This window comes from Pristiophorus japonicus, chromosome 2, assembly GCF_044704955.1.
Source record: "Pristiophorus japonicus isolate sPriJap1 chromosome 2, sPriJap1.hap1, whole genome shotgun sequence".
Classification (NCBI taxonomy): Eukaryota; Metazoa; Chordata; class Chondrichthyes; family Pristiophoridae; genus Pristiophorus; species Pristiophorus japonicus.
Window position 1 is genome coordinate 166,342,665 of NC_091978.1, and position 22,160 is coordinate 166,364,824.

Sequence of the window (22,160 nt, forward strand, 5' to 3'; positions counted from 1 at the left end):
CCAATATGTCGAGGAACCAACTAGAGAGCAGGCCATCCTAGACTGGGTGTTGTGTAATGAGAGAGGATTAATTAGCAATCTTGTCGTGCGAGGCCCCTTGGGGAAGAGTGACCCCAATATGGTAGAATTCTTCATTAAAATGGAGAGTGACACAGTTAATTCAGAGACTAGGATGTTGAACTTAAAGAAAGGTAACTTCGATGGTATGAAACATGAATTGGCTAAGATAGACTGGCAAATGATACTTAAAGGGTTGACAGTAGATAGGCAATGGCAAACATTTAAAAATCACATGAATGAACCACAACAATTGTACATCCCTGTCTGGCGTAAAAATAAAATGGGGAAGGTGGCTCAACCACGGCTAACAAGGGCAATTAGGGATAGTGTTAAATCCAAGGAAGAAGCATATAATTTGGCCAGAAAAAGCAGCAAACCTGAGGTCGAGGAGAAATTTAGAATTCAGCAGAGGAGGACTAAGGGTTTAATTAGGAGGGGGAAAATAGAGTATGAGAGTAAGCTTGCAGGGAACATAAAAACTGACTGCAAAAGCTTCTATAGATATGTGAAGAGAAAGAGATTAGTGAAGACAAATGTAGGTCCCTTGCAGTCAGAATCAGGTGAATTCATAATGGAGAACAAGTAAATGGCAGACCAATTGAACAAATACTTTGGTTCTGTCTTCACTAAAGAAATCACGAATAACCTCCCGAAAATACTAGGGGACCGAGGGTCTCGCGAGAAGGAGGAACTGAGGGAACTGAGAGAACTCCTTATTAGTCAGGAAATGATGTTAGGGAAATTGATGGGATTGAAGGCCAATAAATCCCCAGAGCCTGATAGTCTGCATCCCAGAGTACTTCAGGAAGTGGCCCTAGAAATAGTATTGGTGATCATTGGTGATCATTTTCCAACGTTCGATGGACTCTAGATCAGTTCCTATGGATTGGAGGGTAGCTAATGTAACCTCACTTTTTAAAAAAGGAGGGAGAGAGAAAACAAGGAATTATAGACCAGTTTGCCTGACATCGGTGGTGGGGAAAATGCTGGAATCACTTATTAAAGATCTAATAGCAGCGCATTTGAAAAGCAGTGACAGGATCGGTCCAAGACAGCATGGATTTATGAAAGGGAAATCATGCTTGACAAATCTTCTAGAATTTTTTGAGAATGTAACTAGTAGAGTGGACAAGGGAGAACCAGTGGATGTGATGTATTTAGACTTTCAAAAGGCTTTTGACAAGGTCACACACAAGAGATTAGTGCGCAAAATTAAGGCACTTGGGACTTGGGGGTAATGTATTGACATGGATAGAGAATTGGTTGACAGACAGGAAGCAGAGAGTGGGAATAAACGGGTCCTTTTCAGAATGGCAGGCAGTGATTAGTGGGGTACCGCAAGGTTCAGTGCTGGTTACAATATATATTAATGATTTGGACGAAGGAATTGAGTGTAATATCTCCAAGTTTGCAGATGACACTAAGCTGGGTGTCAGTGTGAGCTGTGAGGAGGATGCTAAGAGGCTGCAGGGTGACTTGGGCAGGTTAGGTGAGTGGGCAAATGCATGGCAGATGCAGTATAATGTGGATAAGTGTAAGGTTATCCACTCTGGGGGCAAAAACACAAAGGCAGACTATTATCTGAATGGCGGCAGATTAGGAAATGGAGAGGTGCAACGAGGCCTGGGTGTCATGGTTCATCAGTCATTGAAAGTTGGCATGCAGGTACAGCAGGCGGTGAAAAAGGCAAATGGTATATTGGCCTTCATAGCTAGGAGATTTGAGTATAGGAGTAGGGAGGTTTTACTGCAGTTGTACAGGGCCTTGGTGTGACCCCACCTGGAATATTGTGTTCAGTTTTGGTCTCCTAATCTGAGGAAGGACGTTCTTGCTATTGAGGGAGTGCAGTGAAGGTTCACCAGACTGATTCCCTGGATGGCAGGACTGACATATGAGGAGAGATTGGATCAACTGGGCCTTTATACACTGGAGTTTCGAACGATGAGAGGGGATCTCATAGAATCTTACAAGATTCTGACGGGACTGGACAGGTTAGATGCAGGAAGAATGTTCTTGATGATGGGGAAGTCCGGAACCAGGGGACACAGTTTTAGGATAAGGGGTAGGCCATTTAGTACTGAGATGAGGAGAAACTTCTTCACTCAGAGAGTTGTTAACCTGTGGAATTCCCGAACACAGAGAGTTGTTGATGCCAGTTCATTGGATATATTCAAGAGGGAGTTGTGGCTAAAGGGATCAAGGGGTATGGAGAGAAAGCAGGAAAGGGGTACTGAGGTGAATGATCAGCCATGATCTTATTGAATGGTGGTGCAGGCTCGAAGGGCCGAGTGGCCTACTCCTGCACCGATTTTCTATGTTTCTATGTTCATCAGTAATCTCCACAGTACTCACCCAGGCATTGTAATGATGAAAGCGATAACCAGATCCCACGTGTGGTGGTCCGGTGTCGATGCGGACTTAGAGTCCTGCATGCACAAATGTAACACATACTCACAGTTAAGCAATGTACCCAGGGAGGCGCCTCTAAGTTTAAGGTCTTGGCCCTTCAAGCCATGGTCCAGGCTCCATGTCGACTATGCAGGCCCGTTTTTGGGTAAAATGTTCCTCGTGGTTGTAGATGCGTAATCCAAATGGATTGAATGTGAGATAATATCGGCAAGCATGTCCGCTGCCACCACTGAAAGCCTGCGGGCCAAGTTTGCAACGCACGACCTGCCTGATGTCCTTGTGAGCGACAATTGGCCATGTTTCACCAGTGCCGAGTTCAAAGAGTTCATGACTCGTAATGGGATCAAACATGTTACATCTGCCCCATTCAAACCACCATCTAATGGTCAGGCAGAAAGAGAAGTGCAAACCATCAAGCAGAGCTTGAAGAGGGTAACTGAAGGCTCACAGAAGACTTGCCTATCCCAAGTCCCGCTTAGCTACCGCATGAGACACCACTCGCTCACTGGGATTCCACCTGCTGAACTGCTCATGAAAAGGGCACTTAAGACAAGGCTCTCGTTAGTCCACTCTGATCCAAATGAATAGGTAGAGAGCAGGCGGCTTCAACAAAGTACATTTCATGAGAGCGCAAATGTGTCAAGCGAAATTGAAATCAATGATCCTGTATTTATGTTGAACTATGGACAAGGTCCCAAGTGGCTTCCCGGCACTGTTGTGGACAAAGAGAGGAGTATGGTGTTTCAGGTCAAACTTTCAAATGGACTCATCCACCGGAAACACTTGGACCAATCAAACTCAGATTCACGGACTATCCAGAGCAACCCACATTGGACCCTACCTTCTTTGACCCCCCAACATACACACCAGTGGCAACCGACACCGCGGTTGACCACGAAGCAGAACCCATTACCCGCAGCAGCCAGCAGGACTCACCACACCAGGCAGCCCAGCAAGGCCAGCTGCATAGCAGCCCAGCGAGGGTCCAACAAATGATTCACCAAAACCAGCATTTGCACCAAGACGATCAACCAGGGAAAGAAAGGCCCCAGATCGACTCACCTTGTAAATAGTTACACCATTGATTTTGGGGGGAGTGTTGTTAGTGTAAACCTATAAATACCTTGGGTAGCCACCAGAGGGCTCATCCCCTGGAGTCCCAAGGGATCTCACAATCCCTTGGGAGCACCTGTACTTAAGGAGGCGTCACAGGCGGGAGAGGCACTCTGAAGACCTGCAATAAAAGACTGCGGTTACACTTTACTTTGAACTCACAGTATCTCGTCAGACTCTTTATTCATACATAACAGTCGCCAATGTCTACTGTCCTCCTGGACAACTGTACCATCTCTCCGCTGTCATGTGGCGTTCGTGGAACAGACCTGCTGCGTCCACGGGACCTCCGCGGGATTGGCGCCATCCTGGGGACAAATGGGGTGCCCTGTGCCGTGGTGCTTGGGGCCGGTACCTCCAGAGTGGGAATGCCCAGAGGACCACTAGTTGGCCTTGGGGTGGAATGGCTTCTGGAGCATGGCGATGCAGCTTCCTCAAAATCCACGCTCTCATCCGTGGAGAACAGATCCAGCGGTTTGACTGGCGAGAATTGGAGCTCCTCAGCACCAGATGTAGGATCGTCCGGTGAGTCAGGCCCCACGCCCCCACCTTCTCGCCTCTGTGGTCTTGCCTGGGGCTGTGCTGCTGGCTGAGCTGTAAAACACAAATGAGGTTATTAGAGGAGAAGGTGGTGCTAGGGTCACAAGGTGAGTCCAGCGCTACACACAGCATATGCACGATAAAAGCACCATCGCGATCAAAATCATCACAGACATCACATTTCATGACCATCAACACATTTGCATTCCAATGATTTTCATTAGGCCATTAGTATTTCTATGACAATTTTAGAAATCGTCTATCATATATGATTGGTCGGATATGAGTGGGTGTGGCATCTATAGACTTTACATCACGCAATGGTGTAAGCTTTACTCACGTGGCATCACTTCAGGGTCTGCAGATGCGTCCGTGGCTGTCCGAGGGTGCTTCATAGAAACATAGAAACATAGAAAATAGGTGCAGGAGTATGCCATTCGGCCCTTCGAGTCTGCACCACCATTCAATATTATCATGGCTGATCATTCACCTCAGTACCTCTTTCCCGCTTTCTCTCCATACCCCTTGATCCCTTTAGCTGTAAGGGCCATATCTAACTCCCTCTTGAATATATCCAATTAACTGGCATCAACGACTCTCTGCGGCAGGGAATTCCACAGGTTAACTCTCTGAGTGAAGAAGTTTCTCCTCACCTCAGTCCTAAATGGCCTACTCCTTATCTTAAGACTGTGTCCACTGGTTCTGGACTTCCCCAACATCGGGAACATTCTACCCGCATCTAACCTGTCCCGTCCTGTCAGAATCTTATACGTTTCTATGCGATCCCCTCTCATCCTTCTAAACTCCAATGCATAAAGACCCAGTTGATCCAGTCTCTCCTCATATGTCAGTCCAGCCTATGAGTGCGAGCACACGCTCCTCCATGTCAGTGATGTCGCTGGGGACTGGTGACTCCCCACCCGTTCGCCTCTGCATGGACCTTATCGTCGATAGCTTCTTAAAAGGTGACAGGACGACATGGCATGAGATTGTTTTGTGATATCATTGCTAGGTACTATCACAGAGACTGATACAACACATAACCGACAGATATAATAATCATTGTTATGAAATATATCCTTCTTTACATAAAGACATGCACCGTGACCACAGGCTTTGAGTAAAACATTCCCGGTAAAAGTGAAAGATCTCACATCTGCTGATAGTCACTCATGACTTTTACAAATCAAATTATATAAATACATAAGTACATGTAAATCAATGTAATACTTAATCTTGCGGATTCCACAAGGTCGTTCTATTGTTTGCAGCATTGGTTGCCCTCACGAACCTCGTTGGTCACTGACGAGACCACCTCTGCTATCTCGGTCCATATCCTTTGGTAGGCCTTTGGGATGGGCTTCCCACGCCCTCCCTGTGTCAAATCACCCCAGCATAACTCGACCTCCTGCAGGAGGGAGGCATTTGCCTCGTCCGAGGACCTCCTGGCTCTTTTGCGGCCTCCAATGTGCTCCTCTCCCACCTCACTGCTCTCTTCAGCGTCAGTCTCCACAGCGTGCTGTGGTGCCTTCTCCTCTCTCTCCATTATAGGGCAAATTCGGGCAAATATGTGGCTGGTAACAACTACTTAGCTACTTTTTGTTTGCCTTCTTGCTGTGAAGCTCTAAAGTCTCCCGCTTTCCTCCCAAAGCAGCCACATCACACATACACACCTTCAGTCCCTCTGAGCACCCTCTCTCTCTGCCTCCTCTTCTGTGCATCTCATGATGACCCTTGACCTCCAGAATCACGGGAATCGAGCATTGCCATGCTGCTGCTAAGGACGGCCACACTTTACGGCAGAAGGTCAAAAAAATGTAATGCTACCGCCCATTTCATATCGCTCGCAGTAACGCTCTTTTTCCAAAGTGGAGACCAGGAAAAAGTGGAGGCTCGAGACCATAGTCTTAGAATAAGGGGCTACCCATTTAAAACTGAGATGAGGAAAAATTTCTTCTCTCAGAGGGTTGCAAAAATATGGAATTCTCTGCCTCAGAGAGATGTTGAGGCTGGGTCATTGAATATATTTAAGGCGGTGATAGACAGATTTTTGAGCAATAAGGGAGTAAAGGGTTATGGGGAGCGGGCAGGGAAGTGGAGCTGAGTCCATGATCAGATCAGCCATGATCTTATTGAATGACAGAGCAGGCTCGAGGTGCCAAATGGCCGACTCCTTTCCAGTCGCTTGAGAACCTCTTCCAGGTCGTACAAGTGTTTGGTGGTGCAGCGGTCAGTAATCAAGATATCCTCTTGAAACACAACGATGCGCGGAACCGATTTCAGAAGACTCTCCATATTCCTCTGGAAGATGTCAGCAGCCGAGCGAATCACAAAACGGCATCTGTGGTATATGAACGGTCCTTTGTGCCTGTTGACGCACGTCAATTTTTTCGAAGATTCAGCCAGCTCCTGTTTCCTGTAAGCAGAGGTTAGATCCAGCTTGGTGAATGACTTCCCCCCTGCTAACGTTGCGAACAGGCCCTCCGCTTTTGGTAGTGGGTACTGGTCCTGTAACGAGACTCGGTTGATCGTTACTTTGTAGTCTCCGCAGATTCTGACTGTGCCATCGCTTTTTAACACCGGAACAATTGGACTGGCCCACTCGTTGAACTCGACTGGCGATATAATTCCCTCTCATTGAAGTCTGTCCAGTTCGATCTCGACTTTCTCCTGCATCATATATGGAACCGCTAGGGCCTTGTGATGAATGGGCCGTGCATCAGGGACTAGATGGATCTGCACTTTGGCACCTGTGAAGTTGCCAATGCCTGGCTCAAATAGCGATGGAAATTTGTTTAGCACTTGAGCGCACGAGGCGTCATCCACCGAAGACAGTGTTTTGATGTCGTCCCAGTTCCATCGGATCTTTCCTAGCCAGCTTCTACCGAACAGCGTTGGGCCATCGCCTGGTACAATCCATAGTGATAAATCATGCACAGCTCCATCATACGATACCTTCGCTGCCGGCTTGCCAATGCCTGATATGAGCCCTTTGGTGTAAGTGCGCATCTTTGTACGAATCGAGCCTAGTTTTGGCCTTTGTGCCTTGTTGCCCCACAGTTTCTCAAAAGACTTCAGGCTCATAATTGACTGACTCGCCCCCGTGTCCAATTCCATGGAAACTGGAATGCTGTTTAATTTGACTTTCAACATTGTCAGAGGGCTTTTGGTGGTGAAGGTGTGTACCCCATACACTTCCTCTTCAGCCTCGGTTGAGTTGCCTCTCTTACTCGTTCAGCGTGACCCGCGCCGGATCGGTCATCTTCTGCCGACTCTGCCACGTGGTGAGTCGCAGCACGTTTGCACATTCGTTGGAGGTGCTCCATTGTTCCGCAGCCTTTGCACACGTAGTGCTTGAATCGACTTTGATGGGCTCGATGATTACCCCCGCAGCGCCAACATGGTGTTGATGGATTCGCATTCACGCCCCACGGTGGACTCGGAATCATCCTAGGTCTGGCCTCTGCAGGCGTGTAGGCCCTGCCATGTACAGTTCTGCCTGCTGAGGGCGTTATTTTATGCACAGTACCTGCCAGTGAGCTTCGATGCTGAGAAGATATCTGCTTAGTGTTATCGTTCATGGACATGAAAGCCTGGGCTATCATGATGGCCTTGCTCAGATCCAGGGATTCGGCAGACAGCAGTTTGTGAAGAATGACCTCATGGCTGATTCCAAGCACGAAAACGTCCCGCAACATTTCCCCCAAAAATCCAACAAATTCGCACGGTCCCGCAAGGCGTCTTAGGTCAGCGACATAGCTCGCCACGTCCTGGCCCTCGGAGTGATGGTGCGTATAAAAAGCTATGCCTGGCCATTAAGATGCTCTCCTTCTGCTTGAGGTGTTCCTGAACCAGCGTACACAACTCTACATATGTCTTGTCCATTGGTTTCATCGGTGCTAGCAGATTTTTGATGAGGCCATATATCGTGGACCCACAAACGGTGAGGAGAATCGCCCTTTGGATGACCGCATTACTGTCTGTATCCAGCTCGTTGGCCACAAAGTACTGGTCAAGATGCTCAACAAAGGCTTCCCAATCATCACCCACAACAAATCTCTCAAGAATACCAATGGCAGCCATCACCGTGTGAAAGTTCGTGATCTGTTACTCGTCGCCAATTGTTATGTTCAAAATAACTCCACAAGACTGTATACTGTAAGCTCAAACTGATGTGACCTTAGTCTCTTTAATCAAACACCAGATTGCAGAAGCAGCATGGCAGACAACCTTTTATACTTGCTTTCACGAGGTATGTAGGTGACCCTTGGGTCTCCAATAGGTGCGCCCCCGGGTGGCAAGTCCCACACTATTATAAAGTTTACATACATAACATTACCAACCTGAGAAACGCTGCGCCACTGCCTGCAGGCAGGGGTGGAGTCAACAAGAACCAAGCGCAGCGGGCGGTCTTAGAATAAGGTGGAAGAGAGATGGGTGCAGCCTTTCTTTGCTGTTGTTGTTATTATTGTTACTGTTGTAACTGTTATCAAATTAAGTTTTTTGTAAGTCATGTAAATTTACAAGTTTAAAAGTGTTTGTAAGTGATCTTAAAGTTTGTAAGTGATCTTAACTGAAAATGTTAAAGTTTGATACAAGAATATTTTTATTAAAGTTAAGATAAGTACAAACAAGTGTTTGTTAAACTTTTGAATAAAATATATTTTATATTATAACTGAATAATTTCCATTATTTGTTCCATTATTAACACAACTTTTTGAAGTAAAGAAGAATCATTTCTATTACTTTTTCCATTAACACAACACAACATTACGGAACAGGTCCACACAGTAAACATGGTCCATTTCGAATAGTTGCAGCTGAGCCTTCAGGCAGCAAAGCATTCACGGATGAGCTGCTGGCGCAAGACTCAAGCAATCGTTAAATGGGCACGAAGGCCCAGCCTCCTCCGCTGTCGTGCTCCGTGTTAAGATAGTTGCATGGCTTCCTCGTCTTCTTCCTCCGCCTCCCCTTCGTCATCTGCATCTTCCTCCTCATCATCAGCCACTCTCACCTCAGGTGGATCTTCTGCTACCAGCTGCTGCTGCCTCATGATGGCTAAGTTATGCAGCACACAGCACACAGCAGTGAACTGACTGACAATCTCAGGGGAGTATTGCAAGTAGCCTCCGGAATGGTCCAGGAAATGATGTTTCAAGATGCCAATAATCCTCTATTATGCTGCGCATCGCAATGTACGACATGTTGTATTCCCGATCAACTTTCGTCTGGGCTACATGTAGGGGTGTCCTGAGCCAGGTGGCAAGGCCACACCTTTTGTCTCCCAGTAGCCAGCTCTGCCCTTCTGGCTGCTGCTGAAACATGGCAGAAAAAGCGCTCTCGCATAGGATGAATGCATCAGGGTATCTGACAAGATGCGATGCATGTCGTCACACACGAGTTGCACATTAACGCAGTGGAAACCTTTTTTGTTCCTGTACATCTCGGAATCCTCCAAAGGTGCTCGCAAGGCGATGTGGGTACAATCAATGCAGCCCTCTCCCTTTGGGAAGCCAGCAATCCTGGAGAAGCCCACAGCCCTTTCACACATTGCTTGGGCGGTCATGGGGAACTTTATGTAGTGATTCCTCCGGGCATATAGTGCAAAGTCACCTGCCGAATGCAGCTATGTGTTGCGTGTTGAGAAATGGCGCGCATGTCCCCAGTTGTGGTCTGGAATGATCTAGATGCATAGAATGAAAGTGTAGCTGTAACCTTCACTTCAACTGACAAAGCAATCCTCCTGATGCTTCTAGGTTGCAGGTCTGCTTTTACTAACTCACAGATCTCAGTTACAACTTCTTTGTGGAAACGCAGCCTTCTGACACAATCTGCATCACTCAGGTGCAGGTACGAATGTGGATAAGGCCTCCTGCCCATCATCCTATGTTCTCTGATGTTCCTCATGCGAATCAATTGTCTCCTCCACAGCACCACCATGCAGAAGGCTTGTACGAAGTATGGCATTGTCAGTATTGCCTTCATGATTAAATTGTACCTTTGCAAGAAGCTCAAAATGGCAGGCAGGACAAGGTTCTTTGATCTCTCTCTCCTTAAGGTCAATGCCCTAGTATGAACCACACCCAGGTCTGAGCATGTGCAATGATCGGGAAACACCGCCCCCGCCCCCTCCCCCCCCGCCTTTCCCCAACCCCCCGGGATTCATTTGATGCATAGCGGCATAGTGTAAGGCTTCTCATGCCTTCAGTTCAGCTTCCACAACCCCCACCCTCATCGGGCTTCTTTTCAAGCTGAGCTCCTGTGTCCGGGCGAGGGACCGATTCTACTGGCTGACGCTCCGATGCTCAAGCCTGGTTTGGAGACATTCGGTGGTGGAGTGGCACTTTAAAAAAAATCAAAACTTAAAGAATTCCATGAAACTTCCATTTTCTGCATTTTATGTGTGAAAAATTAAAGGTTGATGATGCATATTTATATGTTCTTGACTCCCTCCAAAACATCGCCTAAAAACAATGGCGTCTTTCTGCGCCGATTTTTTGATGTGCGCTGGTTTTTCTTAAGTGCCCAGAAGGTTTTCCAGAATGGTCACAGACACTGTCCTAGGAGAAATGTATGTTGGCCAAACTTGCATTATTGTGAAAAATTGACACAGATCAGGTTACGCAAAAAAAACTAACCTAAAAAAATCGTAACTAACTGAGTTACGCTGGCGCACAATCTTTGGGGTAACTTGGATTTTTTAATTTAGGCCAAAAAAAGCGGCGCACGACAAAAGAACGGTGCAAATCACTGGGGAAAATTGAGCCACCTGTCTTGTTGTCATGAGAGCTGGAATGCATTCAGCTCTGACTGCTAGTTTGGCTCCAGTGAGGGGCAGCTTCCAATCTTCACCACATGAGGAATTTACAGACATTCAGGAAGCCATCCAAAGCTGTTTTATCCAGCTAGATGCCCACCAGTTATGTGCACAAAATCTTAAACGATTTGATTTATCACTCACAGGCAGAATAAGAGCTCTCCAGTGAATGCCGTGCTGGTGAGCTGGATCAGATCCAGGTAGCAAATTTAAATTGTACAAGAGTTACAGTGAATGCAAAAGTTATTCTGGCCTCCAGTGAGATGAGGAGACATTTCTGAACCTGAAGCAAGCATGGGTCAGTGGCATTTTCACATCAGCAAGTTCTAGTCACAACCTCTAAACATGGATTCAGATGAGTCTATTCTTTTCTCCAGCAATGCAACAACAGTGACACATTAAGGTCATAAACAGAACTAACGGAGCATGCATTGAGAAGGATAAATACAACACAGATATTGCAGCACACATAAAGACTCTTTCAATATAAGCACGTTTCACCTCAATATTATGGTGCATGATTTTCATTATACTGTACATATGAGATCAAGACTGTTTAAAGAAACAATACCAATTCCCTTGTGGTAAGGCTATTTGAAAAATATCAACTCATTTAAAAAAATTCATATTGCTCACGGTTCATACTTGATTTTGGAGCGAATTAAGGATTTGTAACTTGTCAATAGGATGTAATTTGTTTCCTTTACATTAATAACTTGGGGTTCTTGTTCTCGGGTAGTTCCGGTCAGTTTATTTTAGTGTTGTTTCTTTCAGCAAATTTGGAAAATATCTTTTCTGTATTACTGCAGTCCTTTGTATGTATATAAATTATAAAATATAAAAATTATTTTTTGATGAAATTGTCCTCCTTACTCCTTCCTTACTCCTTCCTGGGCATCTCTATTGTGATTTTTGAAGTGAAAAATCTTCCATCATTTGTTCATCTGCTGTTCATTTGAATAGCATATACCTCCAAATGGCCATGTTGTGGAATATGCAGGACACTAATTCGGGCTGAATTTGCGGCCCCTATAGGTGTGTATGAGATGCGTACGCGCCGGTAGGGGCTGTGCGAGTTCCAGGTTCAAGCGTGCATTGCGTATACGTTGAAACCCGGAACTTGCAATCTGTAAAGAATACTCTTGACAGATCATACGAATCCGAAAAAAATGGGCCTCCGTGGGCGGAGAGTTGGGCTATTTGACCAACCTGCCCAGCGAATGCTCTTTAAATTCTTGTGCCTGGTAAAAGCAAAAGACTTGCATTTATATAGGGCCTTTCATGACCAACTGATGTCTCAAAGCACTTTACAGCCATTAAAGTACTTTTGGAGTGCAGTCACTGTTGTAATGTGGGAAATGCGGCAGCCAACTTGCGCACAGTAATCTCTCACAAATAACAATGTGATAATGACCAGATAATCTGTTTTTGATATGTTGATCAAGGGATAAATATTGGCGAGGACACTGGGGATAACTCCCCTGCTCTTCTTCAAAATAGTGCAATGGGATCTTTTACGTACACCTGAGAGCGAAGACAGGGCCCTGATTTAACATCTCATCCGAAAGAGCTATCCATCCAAATCCCACTTTCCAGATCTTAGTCTGGAGCCTTGTAGATTACAGCACTTCAAGTGCACATCCAAGTACTTTTTAAATGTGGTGAGGGTTTCTGCCTCTACCACCCTTTTAGGCAGTGAGTTCCAGACCCCCACCACCCTCTGGGTGAAAGAATTTCCCCTTAGATCCCCTCCAAACCTCCTACCAATTACTTTAAATCTATGCCCCCTGGTTGTTGACCCCTCTACTAAGGGAAATAGATCCTTCCTATCCACTATATCTAAGCTCCACATAATTGTATACACCTCAATAAGGTCTCCCCATGCCTCCTCTGTTCCAAAGAAAACAAACCCAGCCTATCCAAACTTTCCTCATAGCTAAAATTCTTCAGTCCAGGCAACATCCTCGTAAATCTCCTCTGTACCCTTTCTAGTGCAATCACATTTTTCCTGTAATGTGGTGATCGGAACTGCACGCGGTACTCTAGCTGTGGCCTAACCAGTGTTTTATACAGTTCAAGCATAACCCTCCTGCTCTTGTATTCTATGCCATGGCTAATAAAGGCAAGCATTCTGTATGTTTTCTCAACCACCTTATATACCTGGCCTGCTACCTTAAGGAATCTGTGGACATGCATTCCAAGGTCCCTTTGTTCCTCTACACTTCTCAGTGTCCTACCATTTAATGTGTATTCCCTTCCCTTGTTAGACCTCGGCAAATGCATTAACTCACACTTCTCCGAATTGACTTTCATTTGCCACTGTTCTGCCCACCTGACCAGCTGATTGATATCTTCCTGCAATCGACAGCTTTCTTCTTCATTATCAACCACGCGGCCAATTTTTGTATCATCTGCAAACTTCTTAATCGTGCCCCCTGCATTCAAGTCTAAATTATTGATATATAACACAAAAAGCAAGGGACATAAGAACATAAGAAATAGGAGCAGGAGTAGGCCATTTGGCCCCTCGAGCCTGCTCCGCCATTCAATAAGATCATGGCCGTTCTGATCATGGACTCAGCTCCACTTTCCTGCCTGCTCCCCATAACCCTTTACTCCCTTATCGCTCAAAATTCTGTCTATCTCCGCCTTAAATATATTCAATGACCCAGCCTCCACAGCTCTCTGGGGCAGAGAATTCATAGATTTACAATCCTCTGAGAGAAGAAATGTCTCCTTATCTCAGTTTTAAATGGGTGGCTCCTTATTCTAAGACTATGTCCCCTAGTTTTAGTTTCCCATATCCTCTCTGCATCCACCTTGTCGAGCCCCTTCATTATCTTGTAAGTTTCAATAAGATCACCTCTCATTCTTCTGAACTCCATTGTGTATAAGCCCAACCTACTCAACCTATCTTCATAATTCAACCCCCTCATCTCCGGAATCAACCGAGTGAACGTTCTCTGAACAGCCTCCAAAGCAAATATATCCTTCTTTAAATACAGAGACCAAAACTATACACAGCACTCCAGGTGTGGCCTTGGCAAAATCTTGTACAGTTGTAACAGGACTTCTCTGCTTTTATATTCTATCCCCCTTTAAATAAAGGCCAACATTCCATTTGCCTTCCTGATTACTTGCTGTACCTGCATACTAACGTTTTGTATTTCATGCACAAGGACCCCCAGATCCCTCTGTACTGTAGCACTTTGCAATTTTTCTCCATTTAAATTATAATTTGCTTTTCTATTATTTCTGCCAAATTGGATAACCTCACATTTTGCCACATTATACAACATCTACCAATTTTTTGCCCACTCACTTAGCCTGTCTATATCCCTTTTTAGATTGTTGATTTCCTCCTCACAATTTGCTCTCCCTCCCATCTTTGAATCATCAGCAAACGTGGCTACATTACACTCGGTCCCTACATCCAAGTCAATAATATAGATTGTAAGTCGTTGAGGTCCCAACACCGCACCCCGCTAGTCACTGTTTGCCAACCGGAAAATGACCCATTTATCCTGACTCTCTGTTTTCTGTTAGTTAGCCAATCCTCTATCCATGCTAATATGTTACCCCCAACCCTGTGAGCTTTTATCTTGTGCAGTAACCTCTTATGTGGCACCTTATCAAATGCCTTCTGGAAATCCAAATACACCACATTCACTGGTTCCCCCTTATCCACCCTGCTCGTTATATCCTCAAAGAACTCCAGCAAATTTGTCAACCATGATTTCCATTTCATATGCTGACTCTGCTTGATTGAATCATGCTTTTCCAAATGTCCTGCTAACGCTTCCTTAATAATAGACTCCAGCATTTTCCCAATGGCAGATGTTAAGCTAACTGGTGTATAGTTTCCTGCTTTTTGTCTGCCTCCTTTTTTAAATAGAGGCATTACATTTTCAGTTTTCCAATCTGCTGAGATCGCCCCAGAATCCAGGGAATTTTGGTAGATTACAACCAATGCATCTACTATCTCTGCAGACACTTCTTTTAAAATCCTAGGATGTAAGCCATCAGGTCCCATTATTTGTCTGCTTTTAGTCCTATTATTTTACCAAATACTACTTCATTAGTGTTAGTGATTGTATTAAGTTCCACCCTATAGCCCCTTGATTATCCACTATTGGGATGTTTTTAGTGTCTTCTACCGTGAAGACCGATACAAAATATTTGTTCAATGTCTATGCCATTTCCCTGTTCTCCATTATTAATTCCCCAGTTTCATCTCTAGGGGACCAACATTTACTTTAGCCACTCTTTTTTCCTTTTTATGTTCCTGTGAAAACTCTTACTATCTGTTTTTATATTTCATGCTAGTTTACTTTCATAATCTATCTTCCCTCTCTTTATCATTTGTTTAGTCGTTCTTTGCTGGCTTTAAAAGTTTCCCAATCCTCTGGCCTCCCACTAGTCTTGGCCACATTGTATGACCTTGTTTTCAATTTGATACCATCCCTTATTCCCTTAGTTAGCCATGGATGGTTATCCCTTCTCTTACAGTCTTTCCTTCTCATTGGGATATATTTTTGTTGCGAGTTATGAAATATCTCCTTAAATGTCTGCCACCGTTCATCAACTGTCACATACTTTAGTCTATTTTCCCAGTACACTTTAGCCAACTCTGCCCTCATACCTTTCTAGTCTCCTTTAGAAACTTAGAAACATAGAAATTTACAGCGCAGAAGGAGGCCATTCCGGCCCATCATGTCCTCGCCGGCAGACAAAGAGCCACATGGCCCTTGGTCAACAGCCCTAACGGTTACACGTAAACCTATGAGCAATAATGGAAAGGCAAAGCGCACCCAGCCCAACCAATCTGCCTCACCACAACTGAGACATCCCATTTTACTAAAACACTCTACACTCCACTCCAACCAGAGCCATGTGATCTCCTGAAAGAGGCAAAAAACAGATAAAAACCCAAGCCAATTTAGGGAGAAAAAATCTGGGAAAATTCCTCTCCGACCCATCCAGGCGATCAAAACTGGTCCAGGAGATTAACCTGGCCGTATTCTATTCCCTGCAGTACTAACCATTATATCTACTCCGTCCAAAAAAAGGTCATCCAGTCTAATCCCAATTACCAGCTCTAGGTCAGTAACCCTCTCCAACCATCTCTTAAAAGTGGTGAGGGTTTCTGCATTCACCACTCATCCAGGCAGTGAGTTCCAGATCCCCACAACCCTCTGCGTAAAGAAGCCCCCCCCCACCCCTCAAATGCCCTCTAAACTTTTCACCAACCAAACTTAAAACTATGCCCCCTCATAATAGACCCCTCCACCAATGGAAATAGACCCTTACTATCCACTATGTGCAAGCCCCTCAATATTTTGTACACCTCAATGAGGTCTCCTCTCAACCTCCTCTGTTCCAATGAGAACAAACCCAGCTATCCAATCTGTCCTCATAACTAAGATTCTCCATTCCAGACAGCATCTTGGTAAATCTCCTCTGCACCCTCTCTAGTGCAATCACGTCCTTCCTATAATACGGCGACCAGAACTGCATGCAATACTGCAGCTGTGGCCTAACCAAAGTATTATACAATTTAAGCATAACCCCCCTGCTGTTATATTCTATGCCTCGGCCAATAAAGGCAAGCATTCCGTATGCCTTCTTAACCACCTTATCCACCTGGCCTGCTATTTTCAGAGATCTGTGGACAAGCACTCAAAGGTCCCTTTGTTCATCTACACTATTAAGTGGCCTACCGCTTAATGTGTATACCCTTTCCTTATTAGCCCTCCCAAAATGCATCACCTCACACTTCTCTGAATTAAATTCCATTTGCCACTGCTCTGCCCACCTGACCAGTAGATTGATATCCTCCTGCAGCCCATGACTTTATTTAAGCTTAGGACCCTGGTTTGAGAACCTACTTTCTCACCCTCCAACTGAATTTGAAATTCAAACAAGTTATGGTCACAATTTTCTAGAGGATCTTTACTACGAGATCGTTTATTAATCCTTCCTCATTACAGAGTACTAGATCTAAGATGGACTGCTCCCTGGTTGGTCCCTCAACATATTGTTCAAGGAAACTATCCCGGATACACTCTTGCTCAATGATACCCTGGCCAATTTGCTTTGTCCAATCAATATGAAGGTTAAACTCACCCATGATTATTGCCGCTCCTTTAACACAAGCCTTCATTATTTCTTGATTTATACTTTGTCTCACAGTGTAGCTACTGTTAGGGGGCCTATAGACTATGCTCACCAGTGACATTTTCCCTTTATTATTCCTTATCTCCACACAAACTGGTTCAACGTCTTGATCCTCTGAGCCAATATCGTTTCTCACTAATGCACTGATCCCATCCTTTATTAACAGAGCTACCCCACCTCCTTTTCCTTTCTGTCTGTCCTTCCGAATTGTTAAATACCCCAGAATATTTAGTTCCCAGCCTTGGTCACCTTGCAACCACATCTCTGTAATGGCTACCAGATCATACCCATTTGTATCTTTTTGTGCTGTCAACTCATCTATTTTGTTATGAATGCTACGTTTAGACAATTTAGACAAAGAGCTTTTAAATTTGTTTTTTTACCATTTTTTCCAGCTTGTTTCCTCTGTCCTTCAAATTCACTTTCTCCATTTTTGCTTTCCAATTCCAGCTTTATTCTCCTCTCTACTGACTCTATTCTCAGGTTCCCATCCCCCTGCCAAGCTAGTTTAAACCCTCCCCAACAGCACTCGCAACCACCCCCACCCCCACCCCCACCCCCTGTGAGGATATTGATCCCGGCTCTGTTGAGGTGCAACCCGTCCAGCTTGTACAGGACCCATATTCCCCAGAAGTGGTCCCAATGCTTTAAGAATCGAAAGCCCTCCCTTCTGCACCATCTCTCCAGCCACCTATTCATCTGCTCCATCCTCCTGTTTCTTTGCTCACTAGCTTGTGGCACCGGGATTAATCCGGAGATTACTACCTTTGAAGTCCTTCTTTTTAATCTCTCTCCTAGCTCCCCAAATTCTGCCTGCAGGACATCATCCCTCTTTCTACCTATGTCATTGGTCCCGATATGGACCACGACCTCTGGCTGTTAACCCTCTCCCCCAGAATTCCCTGCAGCCGCTCGGTGACATCCTTGACCCTGGCACCAGGGAGGCAACATTCCATTCCTGGAGTCACGTCTGCGGCCTCAGAAACGCCTGTCTGCTCCCCTGACTATTGAATCCCCTACCACTATAGCTCTTCCTCCCCCCCTTTGCAGTTGAGCCACCCGTGGTGCTGTGGATTTGGCTCTGGCTGCACTCCCCAGAGGCACCATCGCCCCCACCGGTACTCAGAAGAGAATACTGGTTGGAGAGCGAGATGGACTAAAGGGACTCCTGCACTACCTGCCTAGTCCTCCTCCTCTGTCTGGCAGTCACCCACACCCTCTCTACCTGCACACTCTTAAGCTGCGGGATGACCACCTCTAGAAATGTGCTGTCCATGTAGCTCTCAGTCCTGCAGATGCACCACAGGGACTTCAGCCACTGCTCAAGCTCCAAAACTTGTAGCCAGACAGGACTGGAAAATGATGGTCAGAGCCTCTGCTAGTTCCTCTTTTGCTTCTCTTAACAGCCTGGGATACATTTCATCTGGGTCTGGGGATTTATAAAACATAAGAACATAAGAAATAGGAACAGGAATAGGACACATGGCCCCTCGAGCCTGCTCCGCCATTCAATAAGATCATGGGTGATCTGATCATGGACTCAGCTTCACTTCCCTGCCCGTTCCCCATAACCCCTTATTCCCTTATCATTTAAGAAACTGTCTATTTCTGTCTTAAATTTATTCAATGTCCCAGCTTCCACAGCTCTCTGAGGCAGCGAATTCCACGGATTTACAACCCTCTGAGAGAATAAATTCCTCCTCATCTCTGTTTTAAATGGGCGGCCCCTTATTCTAAGATCATGCCCTCTAGTTCTAGTCTCCCCCATCAGTGGAAACATCCTCTCTACATCCATCTTGTCAAGCCTCCTCATAATCTTATACGTTTCGATAAGATCACCTCTCATTCTTCTGAATTCCAATGAGTAGAGGCCCAACCTACTCAACCTTCCCTCATGTCAACCCCATCATCCCCGGAATCAACCTAGTGAACCTTCTCTGAACTGCCTCCAAAGCAAGTCTATCCTTTCGTAAATATGGAAACCAAAACTGTACACAGTATTCCAGGTGTGGCCTCACCAATATCTTATATAGCTGTAGCAAGATTTCCCTGCTTTTATATCAATTTTGAAAGCTGCTAAACCTCTTAATACTTCCTCTCTCACTATATTTATTTAATTCAATATTTCACACTCCTCCTCCCTGATTGCAATGTCTGCATCGCCCCTCTGTTTTGTGAACCTTACCCACATCTTCCATCTCCATGCACAGATTACCTTTATAGGGCCCAAGTTTCGGGCCGCGCCTAGAACGGCGCAGCCCCGACCTGGACGCTCGTTTTTCGCGCCACAAAGTGCGCCTAAAAAAAACTTCCAGATTCTCCGGCTCCCTGCTGGTCCTCTGGCCCTCGGCGGAGGGCGGAGCTAGGTCCCTGCGCTGAAAACAGTGCCGGGACCTCTGCACATGTGTGCTACAGTAGACCTCTGCACATGTGCAGTAGCTCCAGGTGCCCAAAACTGTGTGGGAGGGGCCCGAAGCAGGCAGCCCCTAGCCCTGGCCGAATGGCCTCACTGGGGCTGCATGCATAAGGCTCCTTCCATGCTCAGCTCCTGCTTCCTCCCGACCCGACTCGACTCCCGCTTCCCCGCCCCCGGACCGGACCCGACCGCGACACCGACCCGATTCCCGCTTCCCCCCCCCCCAGCCCCCGGACCGGACTGGACCTGACCCACGCTCCCAACCCCCCACCCGGACCCGACCTGACCCAACCTGACCTCCCTCCCCCCGCCCCCGACACGAACCGGCCCGAACCGACCTCCCTCCTCCCCCCCCCCGACCCGACCCGACCCGTGCTCCCGACCGCCCCCCCCCCACAACCCAATACGACCCGCGCTCCCGATCCCGACCCGCGCTCCCCCCGACCTGACCCAACGCCACCTACCTGTAAATCTCGTGAATATGATGGGCCCTGCCCGAAGTCTTGGGCCCAGCCACCGGGCCCGGCCCATTCAGCCTCCCCCCCCCGCCCCCCCGTTCAGCACCCCCCCCTTCTCCTCCCCCCCTTCTCCTTACCCCCCTTCTCCTTTCCCCCCTTCTCCTTCTCCTCCTTCCCCTTCTCCCCCCACTTCTCCTCCTCCCCCTTCCCTCCCCCTCCGCTTCCCCTTCTCCCCCCTTCCCCTTCTCCCCCCCTCCCCCATCCCTCCCCCTTCCCTCCCTCCCTCCCCTCCCCCTGCCCCCCCCCCTCTCTTCCTCTACCCCCCCTCCTCCCCCTCCCCTCGCTGTCAGAAACACAGACACTGACAGACAGAGAGTGAGAGACACACACAGACAGACAGACAGAGAGATAGAGACACTGACAGAGACACACTGAGGGGGCCATCCCAGCACGCTGTTGGAGGGCTCCCGGTGCTGCAGTCGGTAAGTAGAAAATGTTTTATTTATTGATTTAAAAAAAATATATTTCTTATTAATTTTTTTTGATTGATTTATTGGTTGATTTATTGATGTTTTTATCATTTATTATTGATGATGGCTCTTTATTTGTAAAACTGAAGTGTTTAATGTTTGTAAACTTCCCTTTAAACCCCTCCATTCCCTACGCCTGATTTGTAACCTATGCCTGATTTTCTAAAGTGTAGACAAGATTTTTTCGAGCGTACAAAAATCTTCACTTACTCCATTCTAAGTTAGTTTGGAGTAAGTTTTCACTGCCGAAACTTTGATTTTATTTGCCAAACCTTTTTCATTCTCTCTCTTTGCTTTCCTAATTTCCTTTTTAATTTCATCCCTGGACTTTCTATACTCCTCTCGGGTTTCTGCAGTAGTGAGCCCTCGATATCTGTCATAAGCCACTCTTTTTTTCTTTATCCTACCCTGTATGCCCCTTGACATCCAGGGGGCTCTAGATTTGTTAGTCCCACCTTTTTTATTTAAGGGAACATAGTTGCTCTGAACCCTCAGGATCTCCTCCTTGGATGCCTCCTACTGATCTGACATTGATTTACCTTCCAGTAGCTGTTTCCAGTCCACTTTTGCTAAATCACATCTCAGCCTAGCAAAATTGGCTTTTCCCCAATTGAATACTTTTATTCCTGGTCTATCTTTGTCGTTTTCCATAACTACCCTAAATCTAACTGAATTATGATCACTTGCACCCTCTGATATGCCTTCCACCTGCCCAACTTCATTCCATAAAACTAAGTCCAGAACTGTCCCTCCCTTGTTGGGCTTGCTACATACTGGCTAAAAAAGTTCTTCTGAATGCATTTTAGGAATTCTGCACTCTCTATACGTTTCACACTAATTTTATCCCAGTTAATATTAGGGTAGATGAAATCCCCTACTATTACTGCCCTATAGTTTTTGCACTTCTCAGAAATGTGCCTACATATTTGGTCTTCTATCTCCCTCTGACTGTTTGGGGGTCTATAGGAGACCACCAGCAGTGTGATCGCCCCATTTTTGTTCTTCAATTCAACGCATATGGCCTAATTTGACAATCCTTCTAACATATCACCTCTCCTTACTACTATAATTGTTTTTTGAATTAATACTGCGAAACTCTCCTATTTTTATTCCCCTCTCTATCCCATCTGAAAACCCTGTAACCAGGAATGTTGAGCTGCCATACCTGCCTTTCTTTCAGCCATGTGTCAGTAATAGCTATAATATCATATTCCCAAGTGTCTATCTGTGCTCTCAGCTCATCTGTCATATTCCCTAGACTCCTTACATTGAAGTATATACCATTTAGCACTGCCAAACTCCCTTGTTGTATCCTCTGTGTTCCAAATTCACTTTCTAATTTTTTGCTTTCCAATTCCAGCTTTGCTTCTCTCCCTTCTGAATGTACTCACAGGTTCCCATCCTCCTACCAAGCTATGTTAAACTCTCCCCAACAGCACTCGCAACCTCCCCCCCACCCCACCACGAGGATATTGGGCCTGGCTCTGTTGAGGTGTAACCCGTCCGGCTTGCACAGATCCCCCCTCCCTAAGAAATGGTCCCAATTACTCAGGAATCTAAAACCCTCCCTCCTGCACCATATCGCCAACCACACATTCATCTGCTCTATCCTGCTATTTCTGTACTCACTAACTCGTGG